Here is a 21,349-nt window from a genome sequence, read left to right on the forward strand (position 1 = left end):
GCATTTTTAAACGTCAGCGGAATTCCGAGAACAGTGGAAGAGTTCCGAAGCATTTTTAAACATCAGCGGAATTCCGAGAACAAAGGAAGAGTTCCGAAGCATTTTTGATCTTCAGCGGAATTCTGAGAACAATGGAAGAGTTCCGAAGCATTTTTAAACGTCAGCGGAATGCCGAGAACAATGGAAGAGTTCCGACGCATTTTTAAACGTCAGCGGAATTCCGAGAACAATGGAAGAGTTCCGAAGCATTTTTAAACTTCAGCGGAATTCCGAGAACAATGGAAGAGTTCCGAAGCATTTTTGATCTTCAGCGGAATTCCGAGAACAATGGAAGAGTTCCGAAGCATTTTTAAAGGTCAGCGGAATTCCGAGAACAATGTAAGAGTTCCGAAGCATTTTTAAACTTCAGCGGAATTCCGAGAACAATGGAAGAGTTCCGAAGCATTTTTAAACGTCAGCAGTATTCTCAGAACAATGGAAGAGCTCCAAAGCATTTTTAAACTTCAGCAGAATTCCGAGAAAAATGGAAGAGTTCCGAAGCATTTTTAAACTGCAGCGGAATTACTAGAACAATGGAAGAGTTCTGATGCATTTTTAAACTTCAGCGGAATTTCTAGAACAATACAAGAGTTCCGAAGCATTTTAAAATTTCAGCAGAATTCCGAGAACAGTGGAAGAGTTCCGAAGCATTTTTAAACTTTAGCAGAATTCCGAGAACAATGGAGGCGTTCCGAAGCATTTTTAAACGTCAGCGGAATTCTCAGAACAATGGAAGTGTTCCGAAGCATTTTTAAACTTCAGCAGAATTCCGAGAACAATGGAAGAGTTCCGAAGCATTTTTGATCTTCAGCGGAATTCCGAGAACAATGGAAGAGTTCCGAAGCATTTTTAAACGTCAGCGGAATGCCGAGAACAATGGAAGAGTTCCGACGCATTTTTAAACGTCAGCGGAATTCCGAGAACAATGGAAGAGTTCCGAAGTATTTTTAAACTTCAGCGGAATTCCGAGAACAATGGAAGAGTTCCGAAGCATTTTTAAATGTCAGCGGAATGCCGAGAACAATGGAAGAGTTCCGACGCATTTTTAGACGTCAACGGAATTCCGAGAACAATGGAAGAGTTCCGAAGCATTTTTAAACATCAGCGGAATGCCGAGAAAAATGGAAGAGTTCCGAAGCATTTTTAAACGTCAGCGGAATGCCGAGAAAAATGGAAGAGTTCCGAAGCATTTTTAAACTTCAGCGGAATTCCGAGAACAGTGGAAGAGTTCCGAAGCATTTTTAAACTTCAGCGGAATTCCAAGAAAAATGGAAGAGTTCCGAAGCATTTTTAAATGTCAGCAGAATTCTCAGAACAATGGAAGTGTTACGAAGCATTTTTAAACTTCAGCAGAATTCCGAGAACAGTGGAAGAGTTCCGAAGCATTTTTAAACTTTAGCAGAATTCCAAGAACAATGGAGGCGTTCCGAAGCATTTTTAAACGTCAGCGGAATTCTCAGAACAATGGAAGTGTTCCGAAGCATTTTTAAACTTCAGCGGAATTCCGAGAACAATGGAAGAGTTCCGAAGCATTTTTAAATGTCAGCGGAATGCCGAGAACAATGGAAGAGTTCCGACGCATTTTTAAACGTCAACGGAATTCCGAGAACAATGGAAGAGTTCCGAAGCATTTTTAAACGTCAGCGGAATGCCGAGAAAAATGGAAGAGTTCCGAAGCATTTTTAAACTTCAGCGGAATTCCGAGAACAGTGGAAGAGTTCCGAAGCATTTTTAAACATCAGCGGAATTCCGAGAACAAAGGAAGAGTTCAGAAGCATTTTTGATCTTCAGCGGAATTCCGAGAACAATGGAAGAGTTCCGAAGCATTTTTAAACGTCAGCGGAATGCCGAGAACAATGGAAGAGTTCCGACGCATTTTTAAACGTCAGCGGAATTCCGAGAACAATGGAAGAGTTCCGAAGCATTTTTAAACTTCAGTGGAATTCCGAGAACAATGGAAGAGTTCCGAAGCATTTTTGATATTCAGCGGAATTCCGAGAACAGTGGAAGAGTTCCGACGCATTTTTAAACGTCAGCGGAATTCCTAGAACAATGGAAGAGTTCCGAAGCATTTTTAAACTTCAGCGGAATTCCAAGAAAAATGGAAGAGTTCCGAAGCATTTTTAAATGTCAGCAGAATTCTCAGAACAATGGAAGTGTAACGAAGCATTTTTAAACTTCAGCAGAATTCCGAGAACAGTGGAAGAGTTCCGAAGCATTTTTAAACTTTAGCAGAATTCCGAGAACAATGGAGGCGTTCCGAAGCATTTTTAAACGTCAGCGGAATTCTCAGAACAATGGAAGAGTTCCGACGCATTTTTAAAGGTCAGCGGAATTCCGAGAACAATGTAAGAGTTCCGAAGCATTTTTAAACTTCAGCGGAATTCCGAGAAAAATGGAAGAGTTGCGAAGCATTTTTAACTTCAGCAGAATTCCGAGAACAATGGAAGAGTTCCGAAGCATTTTTAAACGTCAGCAGTATTCTCAGAACAATGGAAGAGCTCCAAAGCATTTTTAAACTTCAGCAGAATTCCGAGAAAAATGGAAGAGTTCCGAAGCATTTTTAAACTGCAGCGGAATTACTAGAACAATGGAAGAGTTCTGATGCATTTTTAAACTTCAGCGGAATTTCTAGAACAATACAAGAGTTCCGAAGCATTTTAAAATTTCAGCAGAATTCCGAGAACAGTGGAAGAGTTCCGAAGCATTTTTAAACTTTAGCAGAATTCCGAGAACAATGGAGGCGTTCCGAAGCATTTTTAAACGTCAGCGGAATTCTCAGAACAATGGAAGTGTTCCGAAGCATTTTTAAACTTCAGCAGAATTCCGAGAACAATGGAAGAGTTCCGAAGCATTTTTAAACTTCAGCGGAATTCCGAGAACAGTGGAAGAGTTCCGAAGCATTTTTAAACATCAGCGGAATTCCGAGAACAATGGAAGAGTTCCGAAGCATTTTTAACCTTCAGCAGAATTCCGAGAACAGTGGTAGAGTTCCGAAGCATTTTTAAACATCAGCGGAATTCCGAGAACAAAGGAAGAGTTCCGAAGCATTTTTGATCTTCAGCGGAATTCCGAGAACAATGGAAGAGTTCCGAAGCATTTTTAAACGTCAGCGGAATGCCGAGAACAATGGAAGAGTTCTGATGCATTTTTAAACGTCAGCGGAATTCTCAGAACATTGGAAGTGTTCCGAAGCATTTTTAAACGTCAGCGGAATTCTCAGAACAATGGAAGTGTTCCGAAGCATTTTTAAACTTCAGCAGAATTCCGAGAACAGTGGAAGAGTTCCGAAGCATTTTTAAACTTTAGCAGAATTCCGAGAACAATGGAGGCGTTCCGAAGCATTTTTAAACGTCAGCGGAATTCTCAGAACAATGGAAGTGTTCCGAAGCATTTTTAAACTTCAGCAGAATTCCGAGAACAGTGGAAGAGTTCCGAAGCATTTTTAAACATCAGCGGAATTCCGAGAACAAAGGAAGAGTTCTGAAGCATTTTTGATATTCAGCGGAATTCCGAGAACAGTGGAAGAGTTCCGACGCATTTTTAAACGTCAACGGAATTCCGAGAACAATGGAAGAGTTCCGAAGCATTTTTAAACGTCAGCGGAATGCCGAGAAAAATGGAAGAGTTCCGAAGCATTTTTAAACTTCAGCAGAATTCCGAGAACAGTGGAAGAGTTCCGAAGCATTTTTAAACATCAGCGGAATTCCGAGAACAAAGGAAAAGTTCCGAAGCATTTTTAAACGTCAGCGGAATTCTGAGAACAATGGAAGAGTTCAGAAGCATTTTTAAACATCAGCGGAATTCCGAGAACAAAGGAAAAGTTCCGAAGCATTTTTAAACGTCAGCGGAATTCCGAGAACAGTGGAAGAGTTCCGAAGCATTTTTAAACATCAGCGGAATTCCGAGAACAAAGGAAGAGTTCCGAAGCATTTTTGATCTTCAGCGGAATTCTGAGAACAATGGAAGAGTTCCGAAGCATTTTTAAACGTCAGCGGAATGCCGAGAACAATGGAAGAGTTCCGACGCATTTTTAAACGTCAGCGGAATTCCGAGAACAATGGAAGAGTTCCGAAGCATTTTTAAACTTCAGCGGAATTCCGAGAACAATGGAAGAGTTCCGAAGCATTTTTGATCTTCAGCGGAATTCCGAGAACAATGGAAGAGTTCCGAAGCATTTTTAAAGGTCAGCGGAATTCCGAGAACAATGTAAGAGTTCCGAAGCATTTTTAAACTTCAGCGGAATTCCGAGAACAATGGAAGAGTTCCGAAGCATTTTTAAACGTCAGCAGTATTCTCAGAACAATGGAAGAGCTCCAAAGCATTTTTAAACTTCAGCAGAATTCCGAGAAAAATGGAAGAGTTCCGAAGCATTTTTAAACTGCAGCGGAATTACTAGAACAATGGAAGAGTTCTGATGCATTTTTAAACTTCAGCGGAATTTCTAGAACAATACAAGAGTTCCGAAGCATTTTAAAATTTCAGCAGAATTCCGAGAACAGTGGAAGAGTTCCGAAGCATTTTTAAACTTTAGCAGAATTCCGAGAACAATGGAGGCGTTCCGAAGCATTTTTAAACGTCAGCGGAATTCTCAGAACAATGGAAGTGTTCCGAAGCATTTTTAAACTTCAGCAGAATTCCGAGAACAATGGAAGAGTTCCGAAGCATTTTTGATCTTCAGCGGAATTCCGAGAACAATGGAAGAGTTCCGAAGCATTTTTAAACGTCAGCGGAATGCCGAGAACAATGGAAGAGTTCCGACGCATTTTTAAACGTCAGCGGAATTCCGAGAACAATGGAAGAGTTCCGAAGTATTTTTAAACTTCAGCGGAATTCCGAGAACAATGGAAGAGTTCCGAAGCATTTTTAAATGTCAGCGGAATGCCGAGAACAATGGAAGAGTTCCGACGCATTTTTAGACGTCAACGGAATTCCGAGAACAATGGAAGAGTTCCGAAGCATTTTTAAACATCAGCGGAATGCCGAGAAAAATGGAAGAGTTCCGAAGCATTTTTAAACGTCAGCGGAATGCCGAGAAAAATGGAAGAGTTCCGAAGCATTTTTAAACTTCAGCGGAATTCCGAGAACAGTGGAAGAGTTCCGAAGCATTTTTAAACATCAGCGGAATTCCGAGAACAAAGGAAGAGTTCCGAAGCATTTTTGATCTTCAGCGGAATTCCGAGAACAATGGAAGAGTTCCGAAGCATTTTTAAACGTCAGCGGAATGCCGAGAACAATGGAAGAGTTCCGACGCATTTTTAAACGTCAGCGGAATTCCGAGAACAATGGAAGAGTTCCGAAGCATTTTTAAACTTCAGCGGAATTCTCAGAACAATGGAAGTGTTCCGAAGCATTTTTAAACTTCAGCAGAATTCTGAGAACAATGGAAGAGTTCCGACGCATTTTTAAACGTCAGCGGAATTCCGAGAACAATGGAAGAGTTCCGAAGCATTTTTAAACTTCAGCGGAATTCCGAGAACAATGGAAGAGTTCCGAAGCATTTTTAAATGTCAGCGGAATGCCGAGAACAATGGAAGAGTTCCGACGCATTTTTAAACGTCAACGGAATTCCGAGAACAATGGAAGAGTTCCGAAGCATTTTTAAACGTCAGCGGAATGCCGAGAAAAATGGAAGAGTTCCGAAGCATTTTTAAACTTCAGCGGAATTCCGAGAACAGTGGAAGAGTTCCGAAGCATTTTTAAACATCAGCGGAATTCCGAGAACAAAGGAAGAGTTCAGAAGCATTTTTGATCTTCAGCGGAATTCCGAGAACAATGGAAGAGTTCCGAAGCATTTTTAAACGTCAGCGGAATGCCGAGAACAATGGAAGAGTTCCGACGCATTTTTAAACGTCAGCGGAATTCCGAGAACAATGGAAGAGTTCCGAAGCATTTTTAAACTTCAGTGGAATTCCGAGAACAATGGAAGAGTTCCGAAGCATTTTTGATATTCAGCGGAATTCCGAGAACAGTGGAAGAGTTCCGACGCATTTTTAAACGTCAGCGGAATTCCTAGAACAATGGAAGAGTTCCGAAGCATTTTTAAACTTCAGCGGAATTCCAAGAAAAATGGAAGAGTTCCGAAGCATTTTTAAATGTCAGCAGAATTCTCAGAACAATGGAAGTGTTACGAAGCATTTTTAAACTTCAGCAGAATTCCGAGAACAGTGGAAGAGTTCCGAAGCATTTTTAAACTTTAGCAGAATTCCGAGAACAATGGAGGCGTTCCGAAGCATTTTTAAACGTCAGCGGAATTCTCAGAACAATGGAAGTGTTCCGAATCATTTTTAAACTTCAGCAGAATTCCAAGAACAATGGAAGAGTTCCGAAGCATTTTTAAACGTCAGCGGAATGCCGAGAAAAATGGAAGAGTTCCGAAGCATTTTTAAACTTCAGCAGAATTCCGAGAACAGTGGAAGAGTTCCGAAGCATTTTTAAACATCAGCGGAATTCCGAGAACAAAGGAAGAGTTCTGAAGCATTTTTGATATTCAGCGGAATTCCGAGAACAGTGGAAGAGTTCCGACGCATTTTTAAACGTCAACGGAATTCCGAGAACAATGGAAGAGTTCCGAAGCATTTTTAAACGTCAGCGGAATGCCGAGAAAAATGGAAGAGTTCCGAAGCATTTTTAAACTTCAGCAGAATTCCGAGAACAGTGGAAGAGTTCCGAAGCATTTTTAAACATCAGCGGAATTCCGAGAACAAAGGAAAAGTTCCGAAGCATTTTTAAACGTCAGCGGAATTCTGAGAACAATGGAAGAGTTCAGAAGCATTTTTAAACATCAGCGGAATTCCGAGAACAAAGGAAAAGTTCCGAAGCATTTTTAAACGTCAGCGGAATTCCGAGAACAGTGGAAGAGTTCCGAAGCATTTTTAAACATCAGCGGAATTCCGAGAACAAAGGAAGAGTTCCGAAGCATTTTTGATCTTCAGCGGAATTCTGAGAACAATGGAAGAGTTCCGAAGCATTTTTAAACGTCAGCGGAATGCCGAGAACAATGGAAGAGTTCCGACGCATTTTTAAACGTCAGCGGAATTCCGAGAACAATGGAAGAGTTCCGAAGCATTTTTAAACTTCAGCGGAATTCCGAGAACAATGGAAGAGTTCCGAAGCATTTTTAAACTTCAGCAGAATTTCGAGAGCAATGGAAGAGTTCCGACGCATTTTTAAAGGTCAGCGGAATTCCGAGAACAATGTAAGAGTTCCGAAGCATTTTTAAACTTCAGCGGAATTCCGAGAAAAATGGAAGAGTTGCGAAGCATTTTTAACTTCAGCAGAATTCCGAGAACAATGGAAGAGTTCCGAAGCATTTTTAAACGTCAGCAGTATTCTCAGAACAATGGAAGAGCTCCAAAGCATTTTTAAACTTCAGCAGAATTCCGAGAAAAATGGAAGAGTTCCGAAGCATTTTTAAACTGCAGCGGAATTACTAGAACAATGGAAGAGTTCTGATGCATTTTTAAACTTCAGCGGAATTTCTAGAACAATACAAGAGTTCCGAAGCATTTTAAAATTTCAGCAGAATTCCGAGAACAGTGGAAGAGTTCCGAAGCATTTTTAAACTTTAGCAGAATTCCGAGAACAATGGAGGCGTTCCGAAGCATTTTTAAACGTCAGCGGAATTCTCAGAACAATGGAAGTGTTCCGAAGCATTTTTAAACTTCAGCAGAATTCCGAGAACAGTGGAAGAGTTCCGAAGCATTTTTAAACTTTAGCAGAATTCCGAGAACAATGGAGGCGTTCCGAAGCATTTTTAAACGTCAGCGGAATTCTCAGAACAATGGAAGAGTTCCGACGCATTTTTAAAGGTCAGCGGAATTCCGAGAACAATGTAAGAGTTCCGAAGCATTTTTAAACTTCAGCGGAATTCCGAGAAAAATGGAAGAGTTGCGAAGCATTTTTAACTTCAGCAGAATTCCGAGAACAATGGAAGAGTTCCGAAGCATTTTTAAACGTCAGCAGTATTCTCAGAACAATGGAAGAGCTCCAAAGCATTTTTAAACTTCAGCAGAATTCCGAGAAAAATGGAAGAGTTCCGAAGCATTTTTAAACTGCAGCGGAATTACTAGAACAATGGAAGAGTTCTGATGCATTTTTAAACTTCAGCGGAATTTCTAGAACAATACAAGAGTTCCGAAGCATTTTAAAATTTCAGCAGAATTCCGAGAACAGTGGAAGAGTTCCGAAGCATTTTTAAACTTTAGCAGAATTCCGAGAACAATGGAGGCGTTCCGAAGCATTTTTAAACGTCAGCGGAATTCTCAGAACAATGGAAGTGTTCCGAAGCATTTTTAAACTTCAGCAGAATTCCGAGAACAGTGGAAGAGTTCCGAAGCATTTTTAAACTTTAGCAGAATTCCGAGAACAATGGAGGCGTTCCGAAGCATTTTTAAACGTCAGCGGAATTCTCAGAACAATGGAAGTGTTCCGAAGCATTTTTAAACTTCAGCAGAATTCCGAGAACAATGGAAGAGTTCCGAAGCATTTTTAAACTTCAGCGGAATTCCGAGAACAGTGGAAGAGTTCCGAAGCATTTTTAAACATCAGCGGAATTCCGAGAACAATGGAAGAGTTCCGAAGCATTTTTAACCTTCAGCAGAATTCCGAGAACAGTGGTAGAGTTCCGAAGCATTTTTAAACATCAGCGGAATTCCGAGAACAAAGGAAGAGTTCCGAAGCATTTTTGATCTTCAGCGGAATTCCGAGAACAATGGAAGAGTTCCGAAGCATTTTTAAACGTCAGCGGAATGCCGAGAACAATGGAAGAGTTCTGATGCATTTTTAAACGTCAGCGGAATTCTCAGAACATTGGAAGTGTTCCGAAGCATTTTTAAACGTCAGCGGAATTCTCAGAACAATGGAAGTGTTCCGAAGCATTTTTAAACTTCAGCAGAATTCCGAGAACAGTGGAAGAGTTCCGAAGCATTTTTAAACTTTAGCAGAATTCCGAGAACAATGGAGGCGTTCCGAAGCATTTTTAAACGTCAGCGGAATTCTCAGAACAATGGAAGTGTTCCGAAGCATTTTTAAACTTCAGCAGAATTCCGAGAACAGTGGAAGAGTTCCGAAGCATTTTTAAACATCAGCGGAATTCCGAGAACAAAGGAAGAGTTCTGAAGCATTTTTGATATTCAGCGGAATTCCGAGAACAGTGGAAGAGTTCTGACGCATTTTTAAACGTCAACGGAATTCTGAGAACAATGGAAGAGTTCCGAAGCATTTTTAAACATCAGCGGAATTCCGAGAACAAAGGAAAAGTTCCGAAGCATTTTTAAACGTCAGCGGAATTCTGAGAACAATGGAAGAGTTCAGAAGCATTTTTAAACATCAGCGGAATTCCGAGAACAAAGGAAAAGTTCCGAAGCATTTTTAAACGTCAGCGGAATTCCGAGAACAGTGGAAGAGTTCCGAAGCATTTTTAAACATCAGCGGAATTCCGAGAACAAAGGAAGAGTTCCGAAGCATTTTTGATCTTCAGCGGAATTCTGAGAACAATGGAAGAGTTCCGAAGCATTTTTAAACGTCAGCGGAATGCCGAGAACAATGGAAGAGTTCCGACGCATTTTTAAACGTCAGCGGAATTCCGAGAACAATGGAAGAGTTCCGAAGCATTTTTAAACTTCAGCGGAATTCCGAGAACAATGGAAGAGTTCCGAAGCATTTTTAAACTTCAGCAGAATTCCGAGAACAGTGGAAGAGTTCCGAAGCATTTTTAAACATCAGCGGAATTCCGAGAACAAAGGAAGAGTTCCGAAGCATTTTTGATCTTCAGCGGAATTCCGAGAACAATGGAAGAGTTCCGAAGCATTTTTAAACGTCAGCGGAATGCCGAGAACAATGGAAGAGTTCTGATGCATTTTTAAACGTCAGCGGAATTCTCAGAACAATGGAAGTGTTCCGAAGCATTTTTAAACGTCAGCGGAATTCTCAGAACAATGGAAGTGTTCCGAAGCATTTTTAAACTTCAGCAGAATTCCGAGAACAGTGGAAGAGTTCCGAAGCATTTTTAAACTTTAGCAGAATTCCGAGAACAATGGAGGCGTTCCGAAGCATTTTTAAACGTCAGCGGAATTCCGAGAACAAAGGAAGAGTTCCGAAGCATTTTTGATCTTCAGCGGAATTCCGAGAACAATGGAAGAGTTCCGAAGCATTTTTAAACGTCAGCGGAATGCCGAGAACAATGGAAGAGTTCCGAAGCATTTTTAAACTTCAGCGGAATTCCGAGAACAGTGGAAGAGTTCCGAAGCATATTTAAACATCAGCGGAATTCCGAGAACAAAGGAAGAGTTCCGAAGCATTTTTGATCTTCAGCGGAATTCCGAGAACAATGGAAGAGTTCCGAAGCATTTTTAAACGTCAGCGGAATGCCGAGAACAATGGAAGAGTTCCGACGCATTTTTAAACTTCAGCGGAATTCCGAGAACAATGTAAGAGTTCCGAAGCATTTTTAAACTTCAGCAGAATTCCGAGAAAAATGGAAGAGTTCCGAAGCATTTTTAAACTGCAGCGGAATTACTAGAACAATGGAAGAGTTCTGATGCATTTTTAAACTTCAGCGGAATTTCTAGAACAATACAAGAGTTCCGAAGCATTTTAAAATTTCAGCAGAATTCCGAGAACAGTGGAAGAGTTCCGAAGCATTTTTAAACTTTAGCAGAATTCCGAGAACAATGGAGGCGTTCCGAAGCATTTTTAAACGTCAGCGGAATTCTCAGAACAATGGAAGTGTTCCGAAGCATTTTTAAACTTCAGCAGAATTCCGAGAACAGTGGAAGAGTTCCGAAGCATTTTTAAACTTTAGCAGAATTCCGAGAACAATGGAGGCGTTCCGAAGCATTTTTAAACGTCAGCGGAATTCTCAGAACAATGGAAGTGTTCCGAATCATTTTTAAACTTCAGCAGAATTCCAAGAACAATGGAAGAGTTCCGAAGCATTTTTAAACGTCAGCGGAATGCCGAGAAAAATGGAAGAGTTCCGAAGCATTTTTAAACTTCAGCAGAATTCCGAGAACAGTGGAAGAGTTCCGAAGCATTTTTAAACATCAGCGGAATTCCGAGAACAAAGGAAGAGTTCTGAAGCATTTTTGATATTCAGCGGAATTCCGAGAACAGTGGAAGAGTTCCGACGCATTTTTAAACGTCAACGGAATTCCGAGAACAATGGAAGAGTTCCGAAGCATTTTTAAACGTCAGCGGAATGCCGAGAAAAATGGAAGAGTTCCGAAGCATTTTTAAACTTCAGCAGAATTCCGAGAACAGTGGAAGAGTTCCGAAGCATTTTTAAACATCAGCGGAATTCCGAGAACAAAGGAAAAGTTCCGAAGCATTTTTAAACGTCAGCGGAATTCTGAGAACAATGGAAGAGTTCCGAAGCATTTTTAAACTTCAGCAGAATTCCGAGAACAGTGGAAGAGTTCCGAAGCATTTTTAAACATCAGCGGAATTCCGAGAACAAAGGAAGAGTTCTGAAGCATTTTTGATATTCAGCGGAATTCCGAGAACAGTGGAAGAGTTCCGACGCATTTTTAAACGTCAACGGAATTCTGAGAACAATGGAAGAGTTCCGAAGCATTTTTAAACGTCAGCGGAATGCCGAGAAAAATGGAAGAGTTCCGAAGCATTTTTAAACTTCAGCAGAATTCCGAGAACAGTGGAAGAGTTCCGAAGCATTTTTAAACATCAGCGGAATTCCGAGAACAAAGGAAGAGTTCCGAAGCATTTTTGATCTTCAGCGGAAATTTGAGAACAATGGAAGAGTTCCGAAGCATTTTTAAACGTCAGCGGAATGCCGAGAACAATGAAAGAGTTCCGACGCATTTTTAAACGTCAGCGGAATTCCGAGAACAATGGAAGAGTTCCGAAGCATTTTTAAAGTTCAGCGGAATTCTGAGAACAATGGAAGAGTTCCGAAGCATTTTTAAACTTCAGCAGAATTCCGAGAACAGTGGAAGAGTTCCGAAGCATTTTTAAACATCAGCGGAATTCCGAGAACAAAGGAAGAGTTCCGAAGCATTTTTGATCTTCAGCGGAATTCCGAGAACAATGGAAGAGTTCCGAAGCATTTTTAAACGTCAGCGGAATGCCGAGAACAATGGAAGAGTTCTGATGCATTTTTAAACGTCAGCGGAATTCTCAGAACAATGGAAGTGTTCCGAAGCATTTTTAAACTTCAGCAGAATTCCGAGAACAGTGGAAGAGTTCCGAAGCATTTTTAAACTTTAGCAGAATTCCGAGAACAATGGAGGCGTTCCGAAGCATTTTTAAACGTCAGCGGAATTCTCAGAACAATGGAAGTGTTCCGAAGCATTTTTAAACTTCAGCAGAATTCCGAGAACAGTGGAAGAGTTCCGAAGCATTTTTAAACATCAGCGGAATTCCGAGAACAAAGGAAGAGTTCTGAAGCATTTTTGATATTCAGCGGAATTCCGAGAACAGTGGAAGAGTTCCGACGCATTTTTAAACGTCAACGGAATTCCGAGAACAATGGAAGAGTTCCGAAGCATTTTTAAACGTCAGCGGAATGCCGAGAAAAATGGAAGAGTTCCGAAGCATTTTTAAACTTCAGCAGAATTCCGAGAACAGTGGAAGAGTTCCGAAGCATTTTTAAACATCAGCGGAATTCCGAGAACAAAGGAAAAGTTCCGAAGCATTTTTAAACGTCAGCGGAATTCTGAGAACAATGGAAGAGTTCAGAAGCATTTTTAAACATCAGCGGAATTCCGAGAACAAAGGAAAAGTTCCGAAGCATTTTTAAACGTCAGCGGAATTCCGAGAACAGTAGAAGAGTTCCGAAGCATTTTTAAACATCAGCGGAATTCCGAGAACAAAGGAAGAGTTCCGAAGCATTTTTGATCTTCAGCGGAATTCTGAGAACAATGGAAGAGTTCCGAAGCATTTTTAAACGTCAGCGGAATGCCGAGAACAATGGAAGAGTTCCGACGCATTTTTAAACGTCAGCGGAATTCCGAGAACAATGGAAGAGTTCCGAAGCATTTTTAAACTTCAGCGGAATTCCGAGAACAATGGAAGAGTTCCGAAGCATTTTTAAACTTCAGCAGAATTCCGAGAACAGTGGAAGAGTTCCGAAGCATTTTTAAACATCAGCGGAATTCCGAGAACAAAGGAAGAGTTCCGAAGCATTTTTGATCTTCAGCGGAATTCCGAGAACAATGGAAGAGTTCCGAAGCATTTTTAAACGTCAGCGGAATGCCGAGAACAATGGAAGAGTTCTGATGCATTTTTAAACGTCAGCGGAATTCTCAGAACAATGGAAGTGTTCCGAAGCATTTTTAAACGTCAGCGGAATTCTCAGAACAATGGAAGTGTTCCGAAGCATTTTTAAACTTCAGCAGAATTCCGAGAACAGTGGAAGAGTTCCGAAGCATTTTTAAACTTTAGCAGAATTCCGAGAACAATGGAGGCGTTCCGAAGCATTTTTAAACGTCAGCGGAATTCCGAGAACAAAGGAAGAGTTCCGAAGCATTTTTGATCTTCAGCGGAATTCCGAGAACAATGGAAGAGTTCCGAAGCATTTTTAAACGTCAGCGGAATGCCGAGAACAATGGAAGAGTTCCGAAGCATTTTTAAACTTCAGCGGAATTCCGAGAACAGTGGAAGAGTTCCGAAGCATATTTAAACATCAGCGGAATTCCGAGAACAAAGGAAGAGTTCCGAAGCATTTTTGATCTTCAGCGGAATTCCGAGAACAATGGAAGAGTTCCGAAGCATTTTTAAACGTCAGCGGAATGCCGAGAACAATGGAAGAGTTCCGACGCATTTTTAAACTTCAGCGGAATTCCGAGAACAATGGAAGAGTTCCGAAGCATTTTTAAACTTCAGCAGAATTTCGAGAGCAATGGAAGAGTTCCGACGCATTTTTAAAGGTCAGCGGAATTCCGAGAACAATGTAAGAGTTCCGAAGCATTTTTAAACTTCAGCGGAATTCCGAGAAAAATGGAAGAGTTGCGAAGCATTTTTAACTTCAGCAGAATTCCGAGAACAATGGAAGAGTTCCGAAGCATTTTTAAACGTCAGCAGTATTCTCAGAACAATGGAAGAGCTCCAAAGCATTTTTAAACTTCAGCAGAATTCCGAGAAAAATGGAAGAGTTCCGAAGCATTTTTAAACTGCAGCGGAATTACTAGAACAATGGAAGAGTTCTGATGCATTTTTAAACTTCAGCGGAATTTCTAGAACAATACAAGAGTTCCGAAGCATTTTAAAATTTCAGCAGAATTCCGAGAACAGTGGAAGAGTTCCGAAGCATTTTTAAACTTTAGCAGAATTCCGAGAACAATGGAGGCGTTCCGAAGCATTTTTAAACGTCAGCGGAATTCTCAGAACAATGGAAGTGTTCCGAAGCATTTTTAAACTTCAGCAGAATTCCGAGAACAGTGGAAGAGTTCCGAAGCATTTTTAAACTTTAGCAGAATTCCGAGAACAATGGAGGCGTTCCGAAGCATTTTTAAACGTCAGCGGAATTCTCAGAACAATGGAAGTGTTCCGAATCATTTTTAAACTTCAGCAGAATTCCAAGAACAATGGAAGAGTTCCGAAGCATTTTTAAACGTCAGCGGAATGCCGAGAAAAATGGAAGAGTTCCGAAGCATTTTTAAACTTCAGCAGAATTCCGAGAACAGTGGAAGAGTTCCGAAGCATTTTTAAACATCAGCGGAATTCCGAGAACAAAGGAAGAGTTCTGAAGCATTTTTGATATTCAGCGGAATTCCGAGAACAGTGGAAGAGTTCCGACGCATTTTTAAACGTCAACGGAATTCCGAGAACAATGGAAGAGTTCCGAAGCATTTTTAAACGTCAGCGGAATGCCGAGAAAAATGGAAGAGTTCCGAAGCATTTTTAAACTTCAGCAGAATTCCGAGAACAGTGGAAGAGTTCCGAAGCATTTTTAAACATCAGCGGAATTCCGAGAACAAAGGAAAAGTTCCGAAGCATTTTTAAACGTCAGCGGAATTCTGAGAACAATGGAAGAGTTCCGAAGCATTTTTAAACTTCAGCAGAATTCCGAGAACAGTGGAAGAGTTCCGAAGCATTTTTAAACATCAGCGGAATTCCGAGAACAAAGGAAGAGTTCTGAAGCATTTTTGATATTCAGCGGAATTCCGAGAACAGTGGAAGAGTTCCGACGCATTTTTAAACGTCAACGGAATTCCGAGAACAATGGAAGAGTTCCGAAGCATTTTTAAACTTCAGCGGAATTCTGAGAACAATGGAAGAGTTCCGAAGCATTTTTAAACTTCAGCAGAATTCCGAGAACAGTGGAAGAGTTCCGAAGCATTTTTAAACATCAGCGGAATTCCGAGAACAAAGGAAGAGTTCCGAAGCATTTTTGATCTTCAGCGGAATTCCGAGAACAATGGAAGAGTTCCGAAGCATTTTTAAACGTCAGCGGAATGCCGAGAACAATGGAAGAGTTCTGATGCATTTTTAAACGTCAGCGGAATTCTCAGAACAATGGAAGTGTTCCGAAGCATTTTTAAACGTCAGCGGAATTCTCAGAACAATGGAAGTGTTCCGAAGCATTTTTAAACTTCAGCAGAATTCCGAGAACAGTGGAAGAGTTCCGAAGCATTTTTAAACTTTAGCAGAATTCCGAGAACAATGGAGGCGTTCCGAAGCATTTTTAAACGTCAGCGGAATTCTCAGAACAATGGAAGTGTTCCGAAGGATTTTTAAACTTCAGCAGAATTCCAAGAACAATGGAAGAGTTCCGAAGCATTTTTAAACTTCAGCGGAATTCCGAGAACAGTGGAAGAGTTCCGAAGCATTTTTAAACATCAGCGGAATTCCGAGAACAAAGGAAGAGTTCCGAAGCATTTTTGATCTTCAGCGGAATTCCGAGAACAATGGAAGAGTTCCGAAGCATTTTTAAACGTCAGCGGAATGCCGAGAACAATGGAAGAGTTCCGAAGCATTTTTAAACTTCAGCGGAATTCCGAGAACAGTGGAAGAGTTCCGAAGCATATTTAAACATCAGCGGAATTCCGAGAACAAAGGAAGAGTTCCGAAGCATTTTTGATCTTCAGCGGAATTCCGAGAACAATGGAAGAGTTCCGAAGCATTTTTAAAGGTCAGCGGAATTCCAAGAACAATGTAAGAGTTCCGAAGCATTTTTAAACTTCAGCGGAATTCCGAGAAAAATGGAAGAGTTGCGAAGCATTTTTAACTTCAGCAGAATTCCGAGAACAATGGAAGAGTTCCGAAGCATTTTTAAACGTCAGCAGTATTCTCAGAACAATGGAAGAGCTCCAAAGCATTTTTAAACTTCAGCAGAATTCCGAGAAAAATGGAAGAGTTCCGAAGCATTTTTAAACTGCAGCGGAATTACTAGAACAATGGAAGAGTTCTGATGCATTTTTAAACTTCAGCGGAATTTCTAGAACAATACAAGAGTTCCGAAGCATTTTAAAATTTCAGCAGAATTCCGAGAACAGTGGAAGAGTTCCGAAGCATTTTTAAACTTTAGCAGAATTCCGAGAACAATGGAGGCGTTCCGAAGCATTTTTAAACGTCAGCGGAATTCTCAGAACAATGGAAGTGTTCCGAAGCATTTTTAAACTTCAGCAGAATTCCGAGAACAATGGAAGAGTTCCGAAGCATTTTTAAACTTCAGCGGAATTCCGAGAACAGTGGAAGAGTTCCGAAGCATTTTTAAACATCAGCGGAATTCCGAGAACAAAGGAAGAGTTCCGAAGCATTTTTGATCTTCAGCGGAATTCCGAGAACAATGGAAGAGTTCCGAAGCATTTTTAAACGTCAGCGGAATGCCGAGAACAATGGAAGAGTTCCGACGCATTTTTAAACGTCAGCGGAATTCCGAGAACAATGGAAGAGTTCCGAAGTATTTTTAAACTTCAGCGGAATTCCGAGAACAATGGAAGAGTTCCGAAGCATTTTTAAATGTCAGCGGAATGCCGAGAACAATGGAAGAGTTCCGACGCATTTTTAGACGTCAACGGAATTCCGAGAACAATGGAAGAGTTCCGAAGCATTTTTAAACATCAGCGGAATGCCGAGAAAAATGGAAGAGTTCCGAAGCATTTTTAAACGTCAGCGGAATGCCGAGAAAAATGGAAGAGTTCCGAAGCATTTTTAAACTTCAGCGGAATTCCGAGAACAGTGGAAGAGTTCCGAAGCATTTTTAAACATCAGCGGAATTCCGAGAACAAAGGAAGAGTTCCGAAGCATTTTTGATCTTCAGCGGAATTCCGAGAACAATGGAAGAGTTCCGAAGCATTTTTAAATGTCAGCGGAATGCCGAGAACAATGGAAGAGTTCCGACGCATTTTTAAACGTCAGCGGAATTCCGAGAACAATGGAAGAGTTCCGAAGCATTTTTAAACTTCAGCGGAATTCTCAGAACAATGGAAGTGTTCCGAAGCATTTTTAAACTTCAGCAGAATTCTGAGAACAATGGAAGAGTTCCGACGCATTTTTAAACGTCAGCGGAATTCCGAGAACAATGGAAGAGTTCCGAAGCATTTTTAAACTTCAGCGGAATTCCGAGAACAATGGAAGAGTTCCGAAGCATTTTTAAATGTCAGCGGAATGCCGAGAACAATGGAAGAGTTCCGACGCATTTTTAAACGTCAACGGAATTCCGAGAACAATGGAAGAGTTCCGAAGCATTTTTAAACGTCAGCGGAATGCCGAGAAAAATGGAAGAGTTCCGAAGCATTTTTAAACTTCAGCGGAATTCCGAGAACAGTGGAAGAGTTCCGAAGCATTTTTAAACATCAGCGGAATTCCGAGAACAAAGGAAGAGTTCAGAAGCATTTTTGATCTTCAGCGGAATTCCGAGAACAATGGAAGAGTTCCGAAGCATTTTTAAACGTCAGCGGAATGCCGAGAACAATGGAAGAGTTCCGACGCATTTTTAAACGTCAGCGGAATTCCGAGAACAATGGAAGAGTTCCGAAGCATTTTTAAACTTCAGTGGAATTCCGAGAACAATGGAAGAGTTCCGAAGCATTTTTGATATTCAGCGGAATTCCGAGAACAGTGGAAGAGTTCCGACGCATTTTTAAACGTCAGCGGAATTCCTAGAACAATGGAAGAGTTCCGAAGCATTTTTAAACTTCAGCGGAATTCCAAGAAAAATGGAAGAGTTCCGAAGCATTTTTAAATGTCAGCAGAATTCTCAGAACAATGGAAGTGTTACGAAGCATTTTTAAACTTCAGCAGAATTCCGAGAACAGTGGAAGAGTTCCGAAGCATTTTTAAACTTTAGCAGAATTCCGAGAACAATGGAGGCGTTCCGAAGCATTTTTAAACGTCAGCGGAATTCTCAGAACAATGGAAGTGTTCCGAATCATTTTTAAACTTCAGCAGAATTCCAAGAACAATGGAAGAGTTCCGAAGCATTTTTAAACGTCAGCGGAATGCCGAGAAAAATGGAAGAGTTCCGAAGCATTTTTAAACTTCAGCAGAATTCCGAGAACAGTGGAAGAGTTCCGAAGCATTTTTAAACATCAGCGGAATTCCGAGAACAAAGGAAGAGTTCTGAAGCATTTTTGATATTCAGCGGAATTCCGAGAACAGTGGAAGAGTTCCGACGCATTTTTAAACGTCAACGGAATTCCGAGAACAATGGAAGAGTTCAGAAGCATTTTTAAACATCAGCGGAATTCCGAGAACAAAGGAAAAGTTCCGAAGCATTTTTAAACGTCAGCGGAATTCCGAGAACAGTGGAAGAGTTCCGAAGCATTTTTAAACATCAGCGGAATTCCGAGAACAGTGGAAGAGTTCCGAAGCATTTTTAAACTTCAGCAGAATTCCGAGAACAGTGGAAGAGTTCCGAAGCATTTTTAAACATCAGCGGAATTCCGAGAACAAAGGAAAAGTTCCGAAGCATTTTTAAACGTCAGCGGAATTCTGAGAACAATGGAAGAGTTCAGAAGCATTTTTAAACATCAGCGGAATTCCGAGAACAAAGGAAAAGTTCCGAAGCATTTTTAAACGTCAGCGGAATTCCGAGAACAGTGGAAGAGTTCCGAAGCATTTTTAAACATCAGCGGAATTCCGAGAACAAAGGAAGAGTTCCGAAGCATTTTTGATCTTCAGCGGAATTCTGAGAACAATGGAAGAGTTCCGAAGCATTTTTAAACGTCAGCGGAATGCCGAGAACAATGGAAGAGTTCCGACGCATTTTTAAACGTCAGCGGAATTCCGAGAACAATGGAAGAGTTCCGAAGCATTTTTAAACTTCAGCGGAATTCCGAGAACAATGGAAGAGTTCCGAAGCATTTTTAAACTTCAGCAGAATTCCGAGAACAGTGGAAGAGTTCCGAAGCATTTTTAAACATCAGCGGAATTCCGAGAACAAAGGAAGAGTTCCGAAGCATTTTTGATCTTCAGCGGAATTCCGAGAACAATGGAAGAGTTCCGAAGCATTTTTAAACGTCAGCGGAATGCCGAGAACAATGGAAGAGTTCTGATGCATTTTTAAACGTCAGCGGAATTCTCAGAACAATGGAAGTGTTCCGAAGCATTTTTAAACGTCAGCGTAATTCTCAGAACAATGGAAGTGTTCCGAAGCATTTTTAAACTTCAGCAGAATTCCGAGAACAGTGGAAGAGTTCCGAAGCATTTTTAAACTTTAGCAGAATTCCGAGAACAATGGAGGCGTTCCGAAGCATTTTTAAACGTCAGCGGAATTCCGAGAACAAAGGAAGAGTTCCGAAGCATTTTTGATCTTCAGCGGAATTCCGAGAACAATGGAAGAGTTCCGAAGCATTTTTAAACGTCAGCGGAATGCCGAGAACAATGGAAGAGTTCCGAAGCATTTTTAAACTTCAGCGGAATTCCGAGAACAGTGGAAGAGTTCCGAAGTATATTTAAACATCAGCGGAATTCCGAGAACAAAGGAAGAGTTCCGAAGCATTTTTGATCTTCAGCGGAATTCCGAGAACAATGGAAGAGTTCCGAAGCATTTTTAAACGTCAGCGGAATGCCGAGAACAATGGAAGAGTTCCGACGCATTTTTAAACTTCAGCGGAATTCCGAGAACAATGGAAGAGTTCCGAAGCATTTTTAAACTTCAGCAGAATTTCGAGAGCAATGGAAGAGTTCCGACGCATTTTTAAAGGTCAGCGGAATTCCGAGAACAATGTAAGAGTTCCGAAGCATTTTTAAACTTCAGCGGAATTCCGAGAAAAATGGAAGAGTTGCGAAGCATTTTTAACTTCAGCAGAATTCCGAGAACAAAGGAAGAGTTCCGAAGAATTTTTAAACGTCAGCAGTATTCTCAGAACAATGGAAGAGCTCCAAAGCATTTTTAAACTTCAGCAGAATTCCGAGAAAAATGGAAGAGTTCCGAAGCATTTTTAAACTGCAGCGGAATTACTAGAACAATGGAAGAGTTCTGATGCATTTTTAAACTTCAGCGGAATTTCTAGAACAATACAAGAGTTCCGAAGCATTTTAAAATTTCAGCAGAATTCCGAGAACAGTGGAAGAGTTCCGAAGCATTTTTAAACTTTAGCAGAATTCCGAGAACAATGGAGGCGTTCCGAAGCATTTTTAAACGTCAGCGGAATTCTCAGAACAATGGAAGTGTTCCGAAGCATTTTTAAACTTCAGCAGAATTCCGAGAACAATGGAAGAGTTCCGAAGCATTTTTAAACTTCAGCGGAATTCCGAGAACAGTGGAAGAGTTCCGAAGCATTTTTAAACATCAGCGGAATTCCGAGAACAAAGGAAGAGTTCCGAAGCATTTTTGATCTTCAGCGGAATTCCGAGAACAATGGAAGAGTTCCGAAGCATTTTTAAACGTCAGCGGAATGCCGAGAACAATGGAAGAGTTCCGACGCATTTTTAAACGTCAGCGGAATTCCGAGAACAATGGAAGAGTTCCGAAGTATTTTTAAACTTCAGCGGAATTCCGAGAACAATGGAAGAGTTCCGAAGCATTTTTAAATGTCAGCGGAATGCCGAGAACAATGGAAGAGTTCCGACGCATTTTTAGACGTCAACAGAATTCCGAGAACAATGGAAGAGTTCCGAAGCATTTTTAAACATCAGCGGAATGCCGAGAAAAATGGAAGAGTTCCAAAGCATTTTTAAACGTCAGCGGAATGCCGAGAAAAATGGAAGAGTTCCGAAGCATTTTTAAACTTCAGCGGAATTCCGAGAACAGTGGAAGAGTTCCGAAGCATTTTTAAACATCAGCGGAATTCCGAGAACAAAGGAAGAGTTCCGAAGCATTTTTGATCTTCAGCGGAATTCCGAGAACAATGGAAGAGTTCCGAAGCATTTTTAAACGTCAGCGGAATGCCGAGAACAATGGAAG

Source organism: Phyllobates terribilis, unplaced genomic scaffold (assembly GCF_046119375.1).
Source record: "Phyllobates terribilis strain yellow unplaced genomic scaffold, ASM4611937v1 Scaffold_2__4_contigs__length_985480577, whole genome shotgun sequence".
NCBI lineage: Eukaryota > Metazoa > Chordata > Amphibia > Anura > Dendrobatidae > Phyllobates > Phyllobates terribilis.